We start from the raw sequence: 6093 nt of genomic DNA, 5'->3' as shown, positions 1-6093 counted from the left end.
GCTACCAAACCGAATCTTTCATGGCGCCGACCCAAACAGAATTTAATTACAGAGCGAGATNTTGTCTAGAGGTACTGAGATTTTTCTCATTTGAACAAGATATGTTGAGACTGAATTCATATGACAAATTGCACTGTGCAGACTGTTACTGTGTATTTAGGTTTACTTACAGCTCATCCCATTGTTTTGGCCATGCATTGTCAACAGTGGGAGTACTTCTGTCATATGTTAATTTAACATTGTTCAGGAGTACAAAACAGTGTTTATGCATTAAATATCATGAGAAGACTGGAAAGATGGTGAACCTAACTTATCAAATGATGTATATAATATTTGGAATGAAGCACAGACTCAGGGTTGACTTTCTTCCTGGTTCCAAAATGTTTAAAAGAAATGTCCATTCAAAAGTGACAAGTGTTGTGGATGCCTTTCAGCCAGTAGAAATGATGAATTGGTAGCTTACATGCATGATTTAGTATGAATCCACAGATGATTGCCTCAAAAAATGACTGAAAATGAATTTATTATGACTCATGTTCAGTTATTTTAATCGAAAATTTGAGATGGAGGCATGCCTGAGCCAAGTTTATGCCATGACTGTTGACACAGAAGCTGAAATGAACCACTTGTCTTTGGCTTCTTATTTCAATGCAAATCTGCATTAAAAATTCATAAAACGATATAAAGTTTTAGGACCGTGGAAGTGCTTCCATGTGTTCGATACAGGCAAATAATGGCTTCATTCCCATATAAAAATTAGATAAACTTGGAACTCTGAATCTGTTAATATAGACCATGACTGCTGCCTCCCAGCCTTCACAGAATCTCATTTGACATTACACAGCCCAGCTGTTTGTACAGTGTCGTGCAGTAACAGTCAGTTATCTTCTGCAAGTAATGGAACATCCTTTCTGGAAAATTATCATGTAGCATAGGATTCAGTAATTACTGCTGCCTGGTCATAGACCCTTTCTCTGCTTCAGGCTGTCCACTGGCTTCTTCGAGCAAATGTTTCAGGAACTGCAAAGTTTGAACCATGGTACTTGCATGTTGGCCTATGCTGTGCTGATGAGATCCTTCGGGAGCCAAACTTAGGGGAAGTTATTGGTCAAGCTAATCATGCATCATGGATGGCTTCAGCTGTTGGTGCACTTAATGAAGTTGTCATGTTTCTAGTAGAGGGAGAATCACTGCCTGCTCTCACAGCATCAGGTAACAGCTGTGCCTTATTGAGACCCAAGCATCTTTTTGTAACTAATTAATTAACTAACAAGTAGTTCTGTGAACAGAGTCATTCATGTGGAGCCAATGTTCATTCAGTTGAACAAGAAATACCTTCTACAGAACCTGGAAGTTCGTTACGGTATTCACAAGAAGTTGATTTTTCATCTTCAAGGAATGCATCCTGTTGTGTTAACTTACACCAATTGTGTGTTTTATCTGTCACAACACTCAAAGGTTTGTTCACATCTACTGTGTGCAACAAGTTTATTGATCTCGATAGTGTCCTGCTACATGTTTCAGCTTATGGGAACTATCATCAGGCAGGTATACATTACTAGCTATACTAGCAACTCAGTAGTTCAAGAATAGCTAGTAGTATATACCTGCCTGATGATGACTCCCATAAGTCAAAACATGTAGCAGGACACTGTCAAGATCAAGCAACTCATTGTACACAGTTGACATGAACAAACCTTTGAGTGTTATGTTCACACTTGGTATAGGTAATGATTGCTTCCTAACATATCCCTACCTCTCATTCACAGTCATCTTCCCATCTTATCTGAAGCTTCTGTAGCTCCTATGAATTACAGTAAAATAATTTCTGTACATAAATAGATAATGACACTGTTCTTACACAAATAAATAAAAATCAGTATATCAGATTAATTTTTGAAGTAATTAGTGACGTGACATAAACACTGAAAGAACTTCCAGTCGAGAATCAAAGCAGCTATGGTACCACAGGGGCGGTTTGGGTGTGTGTTCATTGTGTGACATTGCTTGCCATCATAATGGTGATATGTTCACATTTCTGGTGGAGAGAAAATTTTGAATATAAACTGTTGTTTTAACCAGAATTGCATTAAATTGACGTACGGGTTGTGGAAGTTTAAAATTTCTTGCACTGAATGCAGGTTACTTACTAAATAAAAAATTGTTAATCACGTGGAAATAACACTTTGTTTATGCTTGTCTTTTCTGCTGTGACCAGAGAAAAATATGTTATAGATATGGGATTTTACTAAATAAGGATTATACCATGTTATTGATATATCTGTGGCATGTATAAAGTATATACTCGTTATAAGTTATCACATTCCTATGTTGTTTTCATTAGGGTTGAGTGCAGCCCTGAATGATCCTGAAACTGTATGTGCAACCCACGCATGTCATTAGCTGGCAGTGTTAGTCCTTTGGCTTGAGAAAACAAGACAAAAAATGAACAACATTCCCAAGTTTCTTGCCAACCCTGTCAAGTGAGTATGTTTTGCTGTGAAGGTAATAGTGTCCTTATAGCTAAGCTGTGTGCATCATTCATCAAGTACCATGGTGTAGTAGCTAGCTGACCTCCTATTTCACATTTGGGAGATCATGGATTCAAGTCTAAGCCCAAAAACAAGGTATTTTGTGGTTTTCCTTAGTCCCATAAGACTAATTTTGGCCATTATCTTAAAGTAGACCATAACTGCTTCTTTCTAGCTTAGTCTGTGTAGTGAACAGGCTACAGTCTGGACAACTGAGGGTTCAAGGTTCTATTCCTGGCAAGGGCAAAATTTTTCCTCTTCTTAAGAATGTCTAGACCAGTTCTGCGGCCATAGAACCATAGATTCAGGCATTCATTCAACAGCTCATCCTATTTTAGAGTTGCTATGTTCTTGTTGTTCAACTACATAAAATATTTTGCTCTAATATAATATTGAGTCTCTTCCTTTTTGCACTCATAGCGATTTTATCTGAAGGAATCTTCCTTTTGTCCATTTTCTTAAGGGAACTTCTTAAAACGATTAAAACGAATCATGAAAATTAACATATATCATGGCAGATAGCAGCACATGCAGATAGTCAAGTGAAGACTGAAGTAGCAGCATCTAAAACCCTAACAGTAACCTCAATTGTGCATGTGCTAGTCTCGCATTAACTGGATTTTGGTTCACATTAAACACAAGTTGATATTGTTGTATTGAGCCACCTGCTGAAGCTGGTGTCTTGCTCACGGATGTCTCTACCCTGAAGATGGAGGTGATATGTTCCTCCAAAACGTCGGTTCGCACAAGATCTACACGGCACTACATCCCAGAAACTGGAATTCTTCACTTATCAGAAACTTTCTTACTTTCTGGTGCCATAGCTTTGATTCACTGATTATTTTTTATTTTATGGCTTAGCAGCAAGAATGGTGGCATTCACAGCAGTAGAGACATTTACAGATAAATGTTATTCTTTCATATAAAGGTAATTTTATTGTTTCATATGTTTCTGAAGTCAGGATAAACTTCTAAAAATTAATCATAAGTCCTCTAGTAGTTTCAGTCATGTTGAAGCATATGACATAGTTAACTCCTCTCAGAATTGTCAAATTTATCAAGACCCCATAAAACATTTACAGTCAGTCTCCATGTACTTGTTATCAAAATCTTCGTACAGCTGAGAATGTCTGTAGCCGTGAAGTGCCTAAATGAGTTCCTTCAAATATATACTGCAGTCACTGTATGAATGCTGTTGGAATTTAAAAATATGGTTGGGCACAATTAATCAAAAGTGAATAGTTTCATATTTTAATTGCTATTGGCTGAAAATGGTATTTTTTAAAAATTGAGTGTAAGAGACCAGATGGAAGTAGAGCAGTGTTAGATATGCTGAATACCTCAGACAGTGACATGATAAGTGGCACGTGTGCTGTGTACATTAGATGATGTTGAAGAGTTCAAAGCAGCATGCTGGTTTTATGGAGGAACATGGTACATTTCATAATATATTGCAGCATCCTGTCATACTGTGTTGCACCTAGACAAGTGGAACACAAAGTCAGATGGTACATTTGCCATGCTTCTAATGTAATTGACTGCCTCATGACTATACAGGGTGGGCCAGACTCAATTAGGCAGTTTTTGATCATTAATAACTAACCAATCCAACAACACACGGGATAATGGGAAAGTACGTTTTGTTGTCGATAGATGGCAGCATCATACGGTATGCTGTGAACGAGGTCAATACTCTGCCTACTTAGTGCGAATCGAGGAAACGTCATGGCCGGTAGACGGTTGTCTATCGAGTAGCGTGTAAAATGTGTGCGCCTTTTCTCAGTTACTAACAATGTATCAGAAGTCCAGCACAGGATGTTGAGAGAGTTTGGACCGCCAGCAGTCCACAGGGACACAAACGTCCAAATAAACAAGCACTTTGATGAAACTGCCAGTGCTTTGAATCCCAAGCATCCTGGTCAGCCGAGAACTGTCCGAACTGCTGACACACAAGCACGTGTTGCTGCGGAACTGGCATCATCTCCTCAGAAATCGAAGTCTACCCGCTGTTTGTCGGCCCTACTGGACATTTCGAGGACAAGTTTGCGGAGAGTTTTGAGTGACATGAAGCTGACCCCATACCATCCACGGCTTATTCATGTTCTTAATGAGGACGACTTCGACAGGCGACTTGAGTTCACCGAGTTGATGCTGACCAAGTTTCAGGAGAACCCTGACCTTATCCAGAATATTGTCTGGACTGATGAGGCCAAATTTCACACATCAGGATCGGTCAACAAACATAACTGCGTGTTTTGGCAGTCAGAGAACCCCAGTGCCACCATTGAATACGATTTCCAGTCCCCGGGAGTGATGGTGTGGGGCAGCGTGACGTACGAAGGACTGATTGGCCCGTTCTTCCTTGAAGGTAGCGTCACAGGGGAACCTACCTAAAGTTGCTGATGGAAAGTGTCATCCCAGAACTTCAGAGGAGAGAGAACTTTGATGAACTGTGGTGGCAGCAAGATGGGGCCCCACCACACTTCGCCAATATTGTTCGGGTGTTCTTGCGTCAAGTTTTTCCTCAACGTTGGATTGACCGTCGAGGGCCTGTGGAGTGGCCAGCCCAATCACCCGATATCACCCCACCAGACTTTTTCCTTTGGGGTTACCTCAAAGACAAGGTGTACGCTAATCCCATTGACAGTGTGAAACATCTGCGTGAGGTGATTGTTCAGGAGTTCAATAAATTTCTGGTGAATATGTGTAGAAAAGCATGTGAAAATGTTGCTTTGCGTCTGCAAGCCTGTGTTGACTTAGGTGGTGCAAAGGTTGACCAGCATCTTGAAAATTGATGACTTATGTGTGTGCGATTCAATTTTTGTTACCATTGCAATTCAAGACATTTATCAATAAAAATAACATCTAATCAAATACTGCCTAATTGAGTCTGGCCCATCCTGTACATTGACAGTATGTATGGAAAATAATACCTTTCAGTTTAAGAAGTACAATTTCCTTCTCTGTCTTTTCATTCATTCTTTCTTTCTTTCTTTCTTTTTTCAGGAGTCTTATTGTGGGCTTATCACGTTTGCCATTGGCAAACTCCTATGTTGCAACACAGCCTGATGTATGGCAACAAGGTTGGGCACCTGTGTTGAGTGGTCCATCACACACTTTTGTACCACCTCTTCCAATAGATTACCTTCAAGACATTGATGTGCTACGACAACTTATATTCAGGTATGATAACGGTTTATAACACAAATTGTGTTACAGAATTTTTGTTCATACAGTAAAGGTTATACAGACAAGGTTAGTTGGGTCAATGAATTGATTTCCCATGGGCAAGATGACTGATGTTCAGTTTCTGGCAGGGGGAATTTTTCTTTTTGCCACTATGCCTAAACTACATAGTCCTGGGGGCCCATCCAGATTCCTGTACATTGGGTAAGCTCCTACAGTGGGCTTTCTGTCCATGGTGCCCACTTAGGCTCTTATCCAGTGGGTGCTGTAAGTCACAGTTTGATCACCATAAGCATAGTTCCTTAAGAAACACTGGCATGGGTCTCTAATAAGTCAGTGTTTCTTTTATATTTCCTGCATCTCCATAGATACATAT

General features: G+C 39.7%; 1 long non-coding RNA gene across 1 annotated transcript; it reads left to right on the top strand.

Moving 5' to 3' along the window:
* The first annotated feature begins 224 nt into the window (after positions 1–224).
* LOC111861512 lies at positions 225–5720 on the top strand. The gene is made up of 3 exons (XR_002842252.2): positions 225–1212; positions 2345–2483; positions 5538–5720. It is a non-coding gene; the product is annotated as an uncharacterized LOC111861512 (long non-coding RNA).
* Positions 5721–6093: the final 373 nt, after the last annotated feature.

The sequence above is a fragment of the Cryptotermes secundus genome, unplaced genomic scaffold (assembly GCF_002891405.2).
Source record: "Cryptotermes secundus unplaced genomic scaffold, Csec_1.0 scaffold985, whole genome shotgun sequence".
In the NCBI taxonomy this organism is placed as follows: Eukaryota; Metazoa; Arthropoda; class Insecta; order Blattodea; family Kalotermitidae; genus Cryptotermes; species Cryptotermes secundus.
The sequence above is the reverse complement of the archived record's forward strand: the minus strand, read 5'-3'. Positions and strand labels throughout refer to the sequence as shown.